General features: G+C 39.8%; 1 protein-coding gene across 3 annotated transcripts in view; it reads right to left on the reverse strand.

Annotated features, from left to right (window-relative positions):
• Positions 1-17,614, reverse strand: part of LOC106882399 (uncharacterized) — an 87,407-nt gene that overhangs the window by 37,857 nt on the left and 31,936 nt on the right. The gene's annotated exons all lie outside the window — the stretch shown is intronic.

A 17,614-nucleotide genomic window follows, 5' to 3' on the forward strand; every position in this document is an offset into this window, starting at 1 on the left:
CGTATACAAGATGTGGGGGTGGTTTGTGTGTATGGATATGTTTAATGATGTGTACGATGTTTGTGTGTGTGTGTGTGTAAATAAAGGGCGTGAAGATGGGGAAGAGCACCACACCTAAAACGTAAATATATTAAGATATTTTATTCAAGAAAGAATTCCATTGATTTCCTCGTTTAGAATATATTAAGGAATGTGTAGGTGTGTGTTGTGAGTGCTATGTGCACATGTCACTTCTCTATTTCTGTAATGGTCGTTCATATTTCAGTCAATTAGTCAATCTCTCTTACTTTTTCCTTTCCTCTGATTCAATATTTCTTTCTCCCTTTCTTTCGTTTAATCTACTACTTCTCTTTCTCCTACATTTTAATAGATAGATAGATAGATAGATAGATAGATAAAAGGCGGCGAGCTGGCAGAAACATTAGCACGCCGGGCGAAATGCTTAGCAGTATTTCGTCTGCCGTTACGTTCTTTTTTCCATCTAATTATTTCTTCTATATCTCTACGCCTACCGTAGAAAAAATCCTACATAATGTAATAAGAAAATCACTTTGGAACACCTCGTCACCTTGTCCCCGAATTCATGTCTATTTATAACCTCTAACTCGTCAGCAGTCTCACACTTTCGTACCTCAACTTTTAAGACCGGTGTTGCCTGCCTGCCTGCCTGCCTGCCTGCTTGGAAAACCACATTTAAGAAAATAAATTACTATCTCCACCACCCGTCCACGATTAAAACAACGACAAATACATTGCTGTGATTGGTTATTACACGTGTCCAAGGTTTTCTTAACCTGAAAACGAAAATCCGGTGAATATATACATATAAAGCACGACTAGTTCGTTAAAAGCATTGTATTATAGTGTACTATATTATAGTACACCAGTTAAGTAGAATTCCATTAAGAGGCGACTCTTCATATGTCGTTGATAAGACTGCAGATGGGAATTATTATTATTATTATTATTATTAATAAATATTTTAAGATGACTGCGATTAAGTCAGCCAGATATGAAATCGCGTGCGTGCATGCATGCACACATATGTATATGTATATATATTTCTTTATTGCCCACAGGGGGCTAACCATAGAGGGGACAAACAAGGACAGACAATGAGATTAAGTCGATTACATCGACCCCAGTGCGTAACTGGTACTTATTTAATCGACCCCGAAAGGATGAAAGGCAAAGTCGACCTCGGCGGAATTTGAACTCAGAACGTAGCGGCAGACGAAATACTGCTAAGCATTTCGCCCGGCGTGCTAATGTTTCTGCCAGTTCGCCGCCTGTATCGACCGTGTGATGTACTAAGGAGCCATTCTCGTCACCTCGCTTCGCACGGACGTTAATCCATATATAAGCATACATGTATATGTTTGTATGTATGTATGTATGTATGTATGTATGTATGCATACATGCATGTATGCACACACACACACACACACACACACACACACACACTCACACACACACATACATATATATATGGGTATAAACTTTCGAGAGAATGACATAATTCTTTTTTTTTTGGAACAGTGGATCTCGAAGCATATAAAGCTATAAGTAATAGGATGTAAATATTAGTTTAAAAACCTATACATATATATGCGTGTATATATATATATATATATATATATATATATATATATATATATATATATATATATATATATATATATATATATATATATGTCTTTACGTTCTGAGTTCAAATTCTGCCGAGGTTGACTTTGCCTTTCATTTTTTCGGGGTCGAAATAAATAAGTATCAGTTACGCACTGGAGTCGATGTAATTGACTTACTCCCTTTATCTGTCCATGTTTATCCCCCTCTACGTTTAGCCCCCTGTGGGCAATAAAGAAATAAATATATACTTATCGTTTTAAGGGAATTTCATTCCCCCGTAATACTAAGTATTGAACAAGTATTTCCTTGGATGTAACCATTCCTTTATGAGGTTAACATATTCTCTATTTATGCATATATATATATATATATATATATATATAAATTTGAGAAACCTACAAGACTAGGTGAAAGCGCTAATTTATAAAACATGTGACATATGAATAAAAATCTGTAAATATTCAACCATCCAGACATCTGAGTACCTGATTATTATTCTTTCTAATATATAATTCCTGTACATCACCTCCAAACCTTCCAATATATATATATATATATATATATATATATATATATATATATATATATACGTATAAATATATACATGCATATGCTTACATATGCATGTGTGTGTGCGCGCGCGTCTACGGATGCTTGCGTGTATGTCTAAGAAATGGACACAAACGATTTCTGTGTGTTATATGATTTTTGTCAGCTCTTTCTGAATTTTATATTAACAATTGTTTAAAATTCGTCTATTGTAAAACGTCTTTAAACTTCCCCACGTTTTATTTCTAATATTAAGGTAGCGAAGGCAGCGAGCTGGCAGAAACGTTAGCACGCCGGGCGAAATGCTTAGCGGTATCTTGTCTGTCTTTACGTTCTGAGTTCAAATTCCACCGAGGTCGACTTTGCCTTTCATCCTTTCGAGGTCGGTAAATTAAGTACCAGTTACGCACTGGGGTCGATGTAATCGACTTAATCTCATTGTCTGTCCTTGTTTGTCCCCTCTATGTTTAGCCCCTTGTGGGCAATAAAGAAATAAATAAAATAAGTATGAAATAAGTATGGAATACGTATACGACTACGCCTTCTTCCCCTACCATCCACTATCAACACTACTTATTCCTACCACAACAGTTCTACCACTACCGCCTTTACCGCTACCAACATGACCACCACTACTATTGTTACCCCCAACCAGGAGCAATGCTACAGCCACTATGATATCTCTTTTCTCTGCAACATCCATCATACCTTCATCATCATCATCATCATCAGAAACACTACTAAAGCCGCCGTCACGACCACCACCACCACCACCATCACTATCATTAGCTTCATCATCATCATCATCGTCATCATCATGACAACCACATTGACATCATCATTGTCGTCGTCGTCATCATCATCATCGTCGTCGTCATCATCGTCGTCGTCACCGTCATCATAGTCATCACCATCGTTGACCTCATCATCATCATCATCATCGTAATGTCCAATGTCAACTGCTGCACGTGAGTCTTGTTGCCTCTGTCCAACCGCTTTCGAAGCCGTTGCCGCTGCTCCTACTATTAATAATAGGTTTTAAGTCGACAAACCTGCTGAACTTGCAAGAGATTGAATATGGCTGGGTGGGAAAATGGACTGTCGTCTGGTTAGGAATGATACCTGTATACACGTCTATAACATATACATACATACATACATGTAGATAGATAGATAGATAGATAGATAGATAGACAGATTTATGTGTGAATGTGTGTGTGTGTGTGTGTATATATATACATGCATACTTACATATAAATGTATATACCTATGTATATATGCATGTATATAATATAGATTTATGTATTATGTATGCGTGTGTATATGTGTATGTGCATGTGTGTGTGTGTGTGTGTGTGTGTGTGTGAAGAAAAATAAGGTCATCTCCTCCCCTATTTCCCCATTATCACCCTCACCCTCTTGCTACCGATTGCTTTTTTTTTAGCTAAACGCCTCACGCTGATTCAAGCCTTGTCGGTAGTGTGAGGATATCTATCTTTCTCCCACCAGTCTCGGAAACCTTACGAAGGTCATGAGTGCTGTCTTTTGTTCTCGAAGCAATAAAAATAGCACAAATTAAAAGGCATAAAAGAGCGGATGCTGTTAGACTGCGTCAGCAAAAATCATTTCATAATAACAACAATAATAATGATAATAATAATCCTACTATAGGCGCAAGACATGTAATAATAAAAGACATTTGCTACTTCCGAAAAACTCGACTTGTGAGAACACTTGCACGAAATGTCGGGATTCACGTTTGCCCATGGCACACTACGTTAATCCAAATTTGTGAATTTTACTGCTGCAGCTTTTGCGCTTTTATATGTCATAACGACTGCGTTGCTTATTATTTATAAGATGACATCTTTCACTCGGTATCATTTATTTTTTTAATATTATTTGTTTTGTTTTATTTCAGTCATTAGACTGCGACCATGCTGGGGCACCGCCTTGAGGGATTTTTTTTTTAGTCGAACTAATCGGCCATTGTACTTATTTTCTTTTTAAGCTCGGTACTTATTCTATCGATCTCTCTGTTGTCGAGCCGCTAAGTTACGGAGATTTAAACACACCAACACCGGTTGTCAAGTGGTGGTGGGGGGACAAAGACTCAATGACACAAGCAGGTAAAGCTCGTTCTCGAGTCATATAGACTCATAAGGACCTGTTTCCCTGCTTCCATGGCGTATAAATTCACCACAAGTACGGGACGCCGGTCCGTCGCAGGATTACTCATTTTTACCGCCTGAGTAGACTGGAGCGATGTGAAAAAAAGTGTTCTCTTAAATGACTCAACGCATTGCCCGGTCCAGGAATCGAAACCACAATCTTGCAATCACGAGTTCAATAACCTCAACCACGTATCTGCATACACGGTATGGAAGTTTGACAAAATGTGCCTCATTCTTGGTTTATAGTTTGAGTAATAAGAGGCAAACACACACACAGATACTCGCATGTATGTATGTATGCATGCATGTGCATGGTGGGCCAAAAGTCACGCACCCAAATGTTTTTACATTTTGTTTATATTATCATCATCATTATTATTAATATTATTATCATTACACATTTCGTTCATCATGTACAAGTACGTGTGTATTCATCATTATTTTATTTGTTTTATTCAATTTTAGAAAAGTCGAAGCATGTCTTTGACAATTCCAGAGCGAATTGAACTTATTTTATGCGTGACTTTTGGCCTACCTTTATATATATATATATATATATATATATATATATATATATATATATATATATATATATATATATATATATATATATATAAGTATCTATGTGCGAACGTGTGAATGTGGTTAAGACTTGCAACTCCCGATCATAAGACCGTGGATTCGATTCCGAAACGGAGCAGCGCATTGTCTCTCACACACATTACAAGCATATCTATACATATAAGTGATCTATTTGGGGACATCGGGAATGTTCTGAATATTTTTCAGCTGCAGAATTCAAAACAAATTTATTCGCTTTATAATAATCTTTATCCATTAAAGTATGTGTGTGTGTGTGTACAAAAATACTCACGGACACACACATACATATAAATATATAGATAACTTTACATACATATATGCATGTGTATGTGTATATGTGATACAATCATATTTAACACGTTCATGTACGATCTAACGTAGGAAGACCTTTCGCTACGAAATAGTCTCGGGAGAAAATTCTCCTCATAGACAATGTGTGAAAACACATCATCTTGCGATGAATTATGTCATTGGATGGAAGGACTCGTGCGCTTCTGCATCGTTACGCTTTAAGCCACGAATACCGAATTAGTCATCCGCGACCTTGTAAGAATAGTTGGTTTTATAATATAAGAATAGCAACTAGTATATTTGCTAAATGCGCAAAACCTAGTTAAGCTGAGATTGTGTGTGTGTGTGTGTGTGTGTGTGTGTGTGTGTGTGTGTGTGTGTGTGTGTATGATAGATAGATAGATAGATAGATAGATAGATAGATAGATAGATAGATAGATAGATAGATAGATAAACAGACAGACAGACAGATAGATAGATAGATAGATAGATAGATAGATAGATAGATAGATAGATAGATAGATAGATAAACAGACAGACAGATAGATAGATAGATAGATAGATAGATAGATAGATAGATAGATAGATAGATAGATAAACTATTTCCTAATATTACTTTACATATGTAACCAGTATTGCCCTCCTGTCTCTAGATAACTAAAGTTAACAACAGCGACACACTCTTTAACTGATTTTAACATTAATTTTAATGACTTCGCAGGCACCATTTAAATCTCATTAAACTTCGAAGTGTGTCTGTGTGATTTCTTATTTGAATACAACAGGGCGAACCATATGTAATTCTATATGATTTATCACTACAGGAGGGATAGAAGAAAAAAGCAGGAACAGACAGAGAATCAAGGATGAATAGATGAAATGCAAATCTTTGCAAATGTTTGCACGATAATGTCTGTAATCTTATGCTTAGTTGTTTATTTTAATTTTAGATACATGGACGCAGGCGTGACTGCGTGGTAAGAAGTTTGCTTCCCAACCATACGGTTCCTGGTTCTGTCCCAATGCGTGGCATCTTGGGCAATTGCCTTCTAGTATGGCCCCGGCCCGACCAAGGCCTTCTGAGCGGATTTGGTAGGAAGATACTGAAAGAAGCCCATCGGGCTCGAAACGTCAAAGACTTTCTCTATTCCCGAGCGTTAAACTAATACATCCATTTGTTGTTTACACCACCTGTCTTCGTCTGTTGTTGCTTTTTTCGTAAATTCTCCCATATATAATATATATATATATATATATATATATATATATATATATATATATTCAGTGGCGACTCCGGCTCTCGGAGCCTACTTAATGACCACTCACGCACTCCTGATGATCTCCTCCAAAACACCCAACAGCTCCCCATCAGCCATTGGATGTCCCTGCCGCCCTCGTCCTATGAATTCAACAAGGCACTCGAGCGCACGGGGGTCCTAAGCTGAGGAATCATCTGACGCTCCTTATCCTCAAGATCTGGGAAAGCCAGACCCTCCCGAACGACTTCCGCGGTGCAGCTATCATAACCATCTACAAGAAGGGGGGGGGGGGGAGAAGATTGCAACAACTATCGGGACATCTCACTCCTGAGTATTGCAAGCAAGAACTTCACCCGTATCCTATTCAAGTGCCTCCTCATTGGTGGTGGTGGTCATTGTCTCCTGATTTAGGAAAAGGTGGCGGAGGATAGCAATCACAGATTCACTGGTGCGAACAATCAAGGTCGGACAAAAAAGCTAGTTTGTATATGTATGCATGTATGTATGTATGTATGTATGTATGTATGTATGTATGTATGTATGTGTGGGAGGTGGAGCTGGTGGAGTTTGGGTTTGTGTGTGTGAGTGTGTCATTTTTCTTCTCCCATACTCCCCTCCCTCCTCCTCTCTGTGTCGAGAGGCGCGAAACAAAAATGTCGGCCAAATTAGTTTTAAATGAAAATAGGAACATTTTGTCAATATAGACATCCGCTTTGAGAAGGGGCCAGTCAGCAAGAAATAAAGGAGAAAAAAAAAAGATACTTTAAAAGATAAGTGGACGGTGAGGAGTTGTTGAAATGTAAGGAACAGACATTGGGCGATAAGCACAAAGAGAAGATACACAGAAAGGAAAGACAATTCAAGTTAATTATTACGACGTTCGTAAGGAACGTCTGCTTTCTGCTTTCCATTAAAGAAACCTGTACAGACGACTTTTTATGAAAGCTATTATTACTGCAGTTGTTGTACGTTGAAGGGAACGGAAGTTTCTATGAACGCTCCACGAACAAAGTAATTTTATGACTGGATTGCGTTATCTGTTTGTTTTTTTATCTTTTACTTGTTTCAATCATTAGACTGCTGCGGCTACGCTGGAGCACCGCCTTGGAGAATTTCAGTGGAGCTAATCGACCCTAGTACTTAATTTTTTTTTTTTTTTTGTTAAGCTTAGTACTTATTCTGTTGGTTTCTTTTTTACCGGACCGCTAAGTTACGGGGATGTAAACACACCAGTCTCGGTTGCAAGCGGTGGCGAGGGACAAACAAAAAGACATGCACACGTAGATATAAACATATGCAAGCTCACGCATACACACATACATGTATGCATGTATGCATGTATGTATGTATGTATGTATGTAGGTAGGTAGGTAGGTAGGTAGGTAGGTGGGTAGGTAGGTAGGTAGGTGGGTAGGTAGGTACGCCATTATTCGGTTTTAGTTCAAGATTTCCTGTCGAATTTCACATTGGTGTCTGTTTCCATACTAACAAACAAGGCTATAGTCTGCAACCACCACCACCACCACCACCACAAGTTTTAATGAGAATCACTTTATGAAAGACAGCTATCACGCAGAAAATGCCAGCTTCCGATTCCTGAACTGATTAAAAATGATCAAACATTATTGAGTTTCAGTTCAAGATTTCCTGTCACGCACACATATAAAAGATTGAACAGACAGAACACAACAAGGAGAAAAAGTTGGACGAAAGTAGAGCAAACAGGAAACAAGACGAAAACTTAAAACAGACGGGGAATATCGACAAGGACATGATACACGGAATATTCAGCTGCTACATCCATGAAGTGCAACGCACACCTGTTTGTTTATGTTTGTGGTTAGTGGCTAGCCCTTAAAAGGTCTGAAACCAAAGACCTATAATGAGGAAAAAGCTGAGTTTTTACAGGGAGCAGTAGGCTCGAAAAGGGTTCGAAAAAGGTTGTTCACGTGGCGCTATCTAAAGTTTCTGACTGGCTGTCCGCAGTCAGTTGGCTCAAGAGAGTGGGATATAAATTGTGCCAATACCAACCAATCGGAGTAGTGGACACCACGGGCACAAACAGCGGCCAAAGGCTAGAAGTTACCTGCTACGTTTGAATGTACGTATATAGAGTCTACACTACACACACACACACACACACACACACACACACACACACATATATATATATATATATATAAACACGGCGGGTTTCTTTCTGTTTCCATCTCACAAGGTTTTAGTCGGCCCGAGGCTGTAGTAGAAGACACTTGCCCAAGGTATCACGCAGTGGGACTGAACCTGGAACCATGAGGTTGGGAAGCAAGCTTTTTATCACACGCCTGCGCCTACACACTTTCACCTACAAAAACTGATTCCACGACTAATTTAAAGAAATAGTGTTGAAGCACAACAAACGTCTTACAGAAGACATTGGGTGTCAAGAGGTCTCTCACTCATAATCCTATCAAGCAGTTGACAAATATCTGGCAAAAATTATTCGACAACCTCCTGTCGTTTAATCATCGCAAAAATAATTTGGAAAACCCCCGTCGCTCAGATAACAACGTACGCAAACAGTTCTACCCGAGTTTCTCCTTATCAACCAAAACATTTCTCATCGTGAAACCTCTGTTAACGATTTAAACCATTTCTTTTTTCTGTTCTTTCCTGTCAGCGGCTTCCTAACATGTAACACCCGAATTCAAACATTGCTTATCTGAAAGTTCTACCGACTAGCCATCAGCAGTTTACACGAATGTACATACTTTTTGTTTGTTCTTTCACAATACAATATTGAAATGTCCGCTGTTTCCATTTACTTAAAGCGTCTCGTCAACTTTACTGCTAGAGATGACAAAAAATATTTAGTAGAGTTGACAAAGATAGTTTATGTGTTTATATGAGCAAAGAGAATGAGAGTGGAAGAAAGAGGGAAGTGAGAGAGAGAGGGGGAAATATGGAGGGCAGGAGAGAGAAGGGGACGGAGGAAGGGGAGAGGGGGAAGGAGGAGGGAGGGAGAGAATAAGATGCGAATAACAAACATGTTATACAAATGCTAAAGCCCAGATTGATGTTGTTTGCTGGCGACTCGAACTCCTAAAGAATTTGTCCAAGTTGTCTCAGGAGAGATGAATGCTGTTTGTTGCTGGTTGACGATAGAAAAAGTACGAAAAGCTGTCGCGTCTATTATATTTCTAACTTAAAACGGGAGAACAGACAGAAGACTACAGAAGCAGACATATATACAAAGAGACAGAAGAATAAACACACATACAAACAGGCGAGGGGTCATACAGACAGTGAGATGGACAGATAGACCGACAGACAGATAGATGGACAGAAAGAAATATAGATAAACAGAAGAATAAATAGACAGACAACAGACAGACTGATAGATAGATAGATAGATAGATAGATAGAATGTTGAACGAAATACCCATGTTTCCAAAGATGAATCATCCAAACTTGAAAGAATTCCAACACATGGCTATGATGCTCCCCCACTATTTTTGCTCATGATCAGAGGTGCACATATCGTCAGCCACTAAGAGACATGCTCAACTGGTTAAAGTAAAAAATCTGACAAGCAAATCTGTGGTATTAAGCAGAATATTTACTGTAGCCCGTCTTTTACACCGAGACAAAACAATGTACATGATAACACTTCTAATCAGTTCAGATCAGAAGCCATGAGAACCACTGTCTGGTACTGCATCAGGGCATTATTATTATTATTATTGTTGTTGTTGTTGAAGCTGGCAGAATCGTTAGCACGCCGGGCGAAATGCTTAGCGGTATTTCGTCTGTAGCTACGTTCTGAGTTCAAATTCCGCCGGGGTCGACTTTGCCTTTCATCCTTTCGGGGTCGATTAAATGAGTACCAGTTACGCACTGGGGTCGATGTAATCGACTTAATCCCTTCTCCAAAATATGAGGCCTTGTGCTTCCAGTAGAAAGGATTATTATTATTATTATTATTATTATTATTATTATTAAATTTAAGCAGTGAGCTAGCAGAATCGTTGGCATGCCGAGTAAAATACTTAATGGTATTTGTGGCAAGCTGGCAGAAACGTTAGCACACCGGGCGAAATGCTTAGCGGTATTTCGTCTGCCACTGCGTTCTGAGTTCAAATTCCGCCGAGGTCGACTTTGACTTTCATCCTTTCGGGGTCGATAAATTAAGTACCAGTTACGCACTGGGATCGATATAATCGACTTAATCCGTTTGTCTGTCCTTGTTTGTCCCCTCTGTGTGTAGCCCCTTGTGGGCAGTAAAGAAATAGGTATTTGTTGCGGCTTTATGTTCTGAGTTCAAATTCCGCCGAGGTCGATTTTGCCTTTCAAGTATCATCTGAGCACTGGAGTCGATATAATAGACTAGCCACCTAGCCCAAAATTTCAGACTTTATGTCTATAGTAGAAAGAATTGTTATTGTTGAATTCTTACATTCACTCCCAGAATATTTTAGTTACACGTCTGTAACCTTTTCATATGAGTATTTAACTAAAAGCGTCTTTTGCAAGAGTTTGTTGTTGCCTGTCGTTTTCGTGTAAGTATCTAGTTGTTGTGGTGAACGTTCTTATGTATGTGCGCGTGTGTATGTATGTATGTCAGACTTTGTTTGCTGTGTGTCTTTAATTGGCAAATAAACAGTTAGAAAAATAAATAGATAGATATATAACTTCCTCCAGCTTTTCGGGTTAGATCAAACAAGCACAGAAAATTTTTTTATGCAGAATGTATACGTACGTATGTATGTATGTATGTATGTATGTATGTGCCCTTGAAATGACTTCAAACTGAAGCCGGTAGTGGGTGTCCTTGTTTCGGGAGTTCCAGGATTTTGAGGGGAGTGGAATCACCTCTTAGTCACTATTGATTCCAGGTCTACTCTGGCCCGGAGTAGTAGCTCCTGTCAGGGTTCCAGCTATGGATTAATTAGCATATTAGAGCTTGCCTACCAATGCATGGGAAGACTAAATCCGACGGACTCTGCGCGAGACACTTCCATGGTTTAATGGAGAAAAAGGCGGCGGCAGCAATGCATTGTAGAGTGCAGAGAGCAAGAAGTAAGACATCTTGGTCATCCACTGCATCCGTCTTCATCCCGCAGTCATCTTGACCTGGTTAGCCACTGAGTTGAAGATGGTGACTGACGAACGAGTGAGGTTGACAATATGCAACTCTTCACTTTAAACTAGTGGTTCCAAACCGTGTTCTACATGGCCCGTGAGGGTCCGTATAAGATTTTTGACGGTCCACAACAACAAAATAGTGAATTGGGAATCCACACTTTAAGGACCCCTGAAAAAATACTGCTTTTGATGTATGTATTGCAAGAAACAGCAAGTGAAAAACAAAATAGGAATTTCGAAAGAAGTTTGTATAAAACTAGTTTTTAAACATCGAATGGCTATGAGGGTCCACTAGAATAAAATAGTAATCAAAGGGGTTCATAGGTAAACAATGGCTGAGAACCCCTACTTTAAACAAAGGGGGTGGCTATATAGCCTTCGTCGCTCCGACAGATGAACAAGTATGTATGCCTGTTTATATGTATGTATTTATATATGCATATATGTATGTATATATGCATGTATGTATGTATATATGCAAATATGTATGTATGTTTATATGCATGTATGTATATATGCAAATATGTATGCATATATGCATGTATGTATATATGCAAATATGTATGTATGTTTATATGTATGTATATATGCATATATGTATGCATATATGCATGTATGTATTTATGCATGTATGAGCGTACGTGCATATGCATGAATATATTTACGGATGCGTATGGCTATGTGTGTGCATGACTGAATGTGTATGATGAGTATAAGTGTGTATATTTATATGTATGTTCGAAGGTGGCGAGCTGGCAGAATCGTTAGCACGGCGGACAAAATGCTTAGTGACATTTCGTCCGCCATTAATCTACTTACCACACAGCCACTTTTCTGCACCTATATGTGTATGTGCGTGTATATACTTGCAGATGTATATAAGTGTCTACAGGCGTATGTATACATGTACGTATGTTTGCGGGGGAAGTGCATATTTCTACCGGAAAATCCTGTTATTTCTTTAGAATTAAACATTATTATTTGCTTGTTTTGTTCTGCAGTTAAAAACTTTTACACACACACACACACACACACACACACACACACACACACACACACACACACACACACACGCACACACACACACACACACACACACACACACACGCACACAAATAAACTAAGTGAGGGTGAAAGGCGCGCACGCTCTCGTGAAGCAACAAGGCAGCTTCTACGTTGACGTGCGGCATGCTAAAAATAACAGTCACATCTCTCTCGTCTCATACAATACCATCATGAAAAACAAGCCGGAATGTCAGCACGGTCGTCATTGCAGTATTACAAACCCTTCCCATTCCCGGGCAATTCAGTGCACTAGCCCCTATAGTATTTATTGACAGAAGCCACAACATTCATAGAGCAGACTTTTAAAGGGGCACCACTTTGGGGTCTGCTGTAGGCAATATGTGTTTTTTGTGGAGTCCAGGGGCGGCAAACGGAAGGGCCGCCCCAGGCGGCACAGATTCTTGCTACACTAGTGGACTTGGGCCCCTAAACCCATGAGGTCTCTCAGGTTACTGCCCAGTGTACCCATGTCTCAAGATGGAATTAAACAACAGTGGTGGAAATGACCTGGTTTTGCCACTGGGGTGAAGATGGAAACAGACGAAAGAGCGAGGCTGATGGTGTGCAACGCTAAACAAAATTACGGTGCCAGTCATCAGTCATCTTAGAGGTGACTTGATGGCCTTCGTCGCCCCGACGTACGAAAATGTTGCATGTATGCATGTACGTACATATGTATGAATAAAATAAGTACCAGTTGAACACTGTAGTCGATGTAATCGATTTGTAGCGAACTCTAGTGAACTTCCTCTCTCTATTATATATATATATATATATATATATATATATATATATATATATATATATACATTCGAACGTAGCAGATAACAGCTACTTTGGCCGCTGTTTGGACTCCGTTGTGTCAACCACTCTGATTGGTTGATATTGGCGCAATTTGTCTCTTACTCCGTCGCGCGCCAATATGCAACCTAACCAATCGCACAATCCAAACAAATCGCGTGAGACAATCTGTTCTAAACTCCAATTTTGAGCCTACCATTAGCAATAAAAACTCACCTCCTCCTAGTCTCGAGGTCTGTTGGTTCCAGACCAAAGGTCTAACCATTAACCTTCTATGGTCTAACCACACGACAGCCAGTTCCAGCGACGACGCCAGACAACACCCGTTCAACAGCATTACAGCGGCCTCCATCTTCGTCGCCACCATCATGTCTCTCACTAACGTCGTCAGCAACATCTCTACACAGCACCAACAACACTGCACAGGTTCTAACATATCGCTGTTCGTGAGCTACCTCACCATGGTTAACAGCAAATATACAACCCACGCAGATGCATGTAGATATATGAATAAATGTTCAACCATTTCCATTTATCATTCAGCTTGTATATATGTGTGGCCGGCATTAAAGAAATTTAAAGTTACCACCTTGTTCCATGTATTTCTTTATACTGTGTTCCTGTCAAATGATATTACAGCCTTCTGAGTAGAGTCACATTGGATGGCTCCACAACCTATCCATCTAAAGAGTAATTCCTTCCTCCGAATTTGCTGGCCTTGTGCCAAAATTTGAAACTAAAGAAATACACTTCTAAAGTAGAGTTTGGTGTTTATAAATCCACTTAAAATTCTTAAAATATATCATAACGTACCATGCATGCAGTATGAGGCATTATGAAAAGTAAACAAAAAAATGTCAAAAACATGAAAAGTAATGTTTGTTGCCACTTCAACATGGCTGTTCCGTACAGAACTACGCTACTACCATTTTTTTTTTTAAACCGCAGAAGGACATCTTCGTCAGCTGGTTAAGTCACAACCTGTGTCCGATATATTGCGAGCAGCGAAGCGAACCCCTACCATCTAGCGGTGACAAGACCAGTAGACCAGTCTGGTTTCAGGATATTTCCCTTCGTCAGTACTGGACATTTATCTGCTAGACATGGCAGTTTATAGAAAAATAAGCGACATTCAGCGTAAAGATCACGATTTTATTTAAAAGATACTGGTGCAAATTAGTCCGCTTCTAAAGCAGAGTATTTTAATATTTATCAATGCATTTGAAAAAATTAAGAACAAAACAACTTTTAACACACCGTATGCAGATTAGTTTCAAAAACCGGGTCTGTTTACTCAAAGCAGAGTGCTGTATATTGCACGGAATTGTACAGTGCTCCCAGATTTCTTGATATTCCGGATTTCTGGAAGAGCCGGATAAGAGGTCCGGTACAGTACCACCTCCACACCTACTGTCTTAAGAATGAATATACCGGTTATTGCGTTGTTAAAGTTGAAAGTCGTACAGAGTTATGGTGGTGGTGGTGATGGTGGTGCTGGTGCCGGCAGCGGTGGCAATGATGGTAGTAATAGTGGTACAGAAAGGTACTGATAAATAGTGGTGGTGAGAGTGAGGGTGGGTGATGGTTGAGGTGGCGGTGGTTGAGATGGTAGTGGTTGCAGTGGGTTGGGTGACGCAGCATATTTGTTGCAATGGCATTAGGGAATAATGGTGGTGGTAGTAGTAGTAGTAGTAGTAGTAGTAGTAGTAGTAGTAGTAGTAGTAGTAGTAGTTAGCTGAAGCGGTGGTTCTTGGTGCAAGAGCTTTGGTCGGCGTACTGAAGTTCTTTATTCACGTGGGACATATTCTCACTAGATTGACGAGAGAAACACCTTAAAATAGAGTAGATATGTAGATATGCTTGTCCCAAACAAGTAATTAATGTACATACACGTGTCTGTGCGTGTACGTGTAAGTGTGTGTGTGTGTACGTGTGTGAGTGTGTGTGTGTGTGTGTGTGTGTATGTGTGTTTGTGCATTTGTATACATAGATAATTGTCTGTCTAAATATGTACACAAGTTCTGTATATATACATGCGCCCTTGATTATGCATTACCAATTTTCGCTATACACACATATCTATACTTATATTGTACACATGAGTGTTCCTTTGTGCTTCTCTATGAAGTATATGTATGCGCTGACCTGCGTGTGTACGTGTGTCAGCAAATGTTACATATGTGTGCATGCATGTATGTATGTATGTATGTATGTATGTATGCACTAGCGTAGCTGGGGTGAGGGCGGTCCGCTCCGGGCGGCACTTTTGGGTCTGCTGTAAGCAATGTTTTTTTTTGTAGGGGCCGGGGGCGGCACACAGTCTGCTACGCTAGTATATGTATGTATGTATATATGTATGTGTGTATGCAGGCGTGTGTGTGCGCGCGCGCGCGTGTGTGTGACTCTTAAGCTCATCCAGTAGTGGGCCACTGGTGCAAGAGTTCCAAGGTTTGGAGGAGAGTGTGCTGCTGATAACATGCAACACAGTCCAACCTGCTACAAGGTCGAGCCTCTCTTTGTTCCCTTTCTGGGTCCCAGTAATTGGTTAACAAGTGTATCGATTTCAAATTTTTGGCACAGGCCAGCAAGTTCGGGAGAGGAGGTAAGTCGATTGCATCGACCCTAGTGCTTAGCTGGTGCTTATTTTATTGACCCCGAAAGGGATGAAAGGCGAAATCGACCTCGGCGGAATTTGAACTCAAAACGTAAATACAGACTAAATACTGCTAAACATTTTGTCTGGCGTGCTAACGATTCTGTCAGTTCGCCGCAGTAAATAATAATAATAATAATAATAATAATAATAATTATAATAAATGCCCGGATGCAGTACCAGGCAGTGGCTCTCATGGCTTCTGATCTTGATTGGAAGTGTTATCATGTACATTGTTTTGTCTTGCTATAAAAAGATGGGCTACAGCAAATATTCTGCTCAATACCACAGATTTGCTTGTCAGTTGTTTGACCTTAACCAGTTGAGCATGTCCCTTGGTGGGTGACGATATGTGCATCTCTGATCATGAGCAGAGGTAGTGGGGGAGCATCATAGCCATGTGTTGAGAGGAATTCTTTGGGGTTTGAATAATTCACCTTTGGAAACATGTGTGTTTTGCTCAACATCCTTAAACAAACCTTATTCAGGGACCTTTTGAGCGGAATGGGCTATTCGACCTGAAGAAAATTCCAACTGGGTCCCAACTGCGAGGTCATGCGCTGTTTATCTTGATATGAGATCACCAGGTTGCGCACATATGGTTGTGATGCATGTGCCTGGTGTACCCTTATCAGACGGGTAGTCATGATGGGTATAATGGGCTTCGTATATTTTACCCCAGTGTCACTTTGATGGCATGCACTGCTCTCTCACTCAATAATAACAATAATAATAACGGTTTCAAATTTTGGCACAAGGCCAGCAATTTCGGTGGTGGAGGGGTGAGTCGATTATATCATCTCTAATGCTCAACTGGTGCTTATTTTATTGAATTCCCAAAGGATGAAAGCAAAGTCACCATCGGCGGAAATTGACACTTTTATGAAGCTCCACTCGAACCATCTTTTGGATGGCTTGGAAGCTTAGAAGAAATAATTCTGACGAAATCGATGTTCCTAGACAAATTCAAGTCAGTCAACATGTCTTTTTAAAACAATTTACCCAGAATATAGTAACTTTGTATGATTACCTTATCTTTTATTTTTAACTTGTTTCAGGCGTTAGACTGCGGCCATGCTGGGGTTCCGGCTTGAAGAACTTTTAGTCGAATGAATAGACCTCGGTACTTTCTTCTTTTTTTTTTTTGTTATACCTAGTACTTATTCTATTGTTTTGCCATTGCCGAACGGCTAAGTTACGGGGACGTAAACGCACCAACACCGACTGTCAAGCAATGGTGGTGGGACAAACAGACACAATTTCTCTCTCTCTCCCACACACACACACACACACACACACACACACATACACACGCAATCACACACACACACACACACACACGCACACACACATGTGCGATGAGCTTCTTTCAGTGAGACTGAATCCCGAACCATCATGTGGCTGGGAAGCAACCATGTTACCACACAGACACGTTTTGCGCCGGTGTATATGCAATATATTTTGC

Source organism: Octopus bimaculoides, chromosome 25 (genome assembly GCF_046866305.1).
Source record: "Octopus bimaculoides isolate indiv1 chromosome 25, ASM4686630v1, whole genome shotgun sequence".
Classification (NCBI taxonomy): Eukaryota; Metazoa; Mollusca; class Cephalopoda; order Octopoda; family Octopodidae; genus Octopus; species Octopus bimaculoides.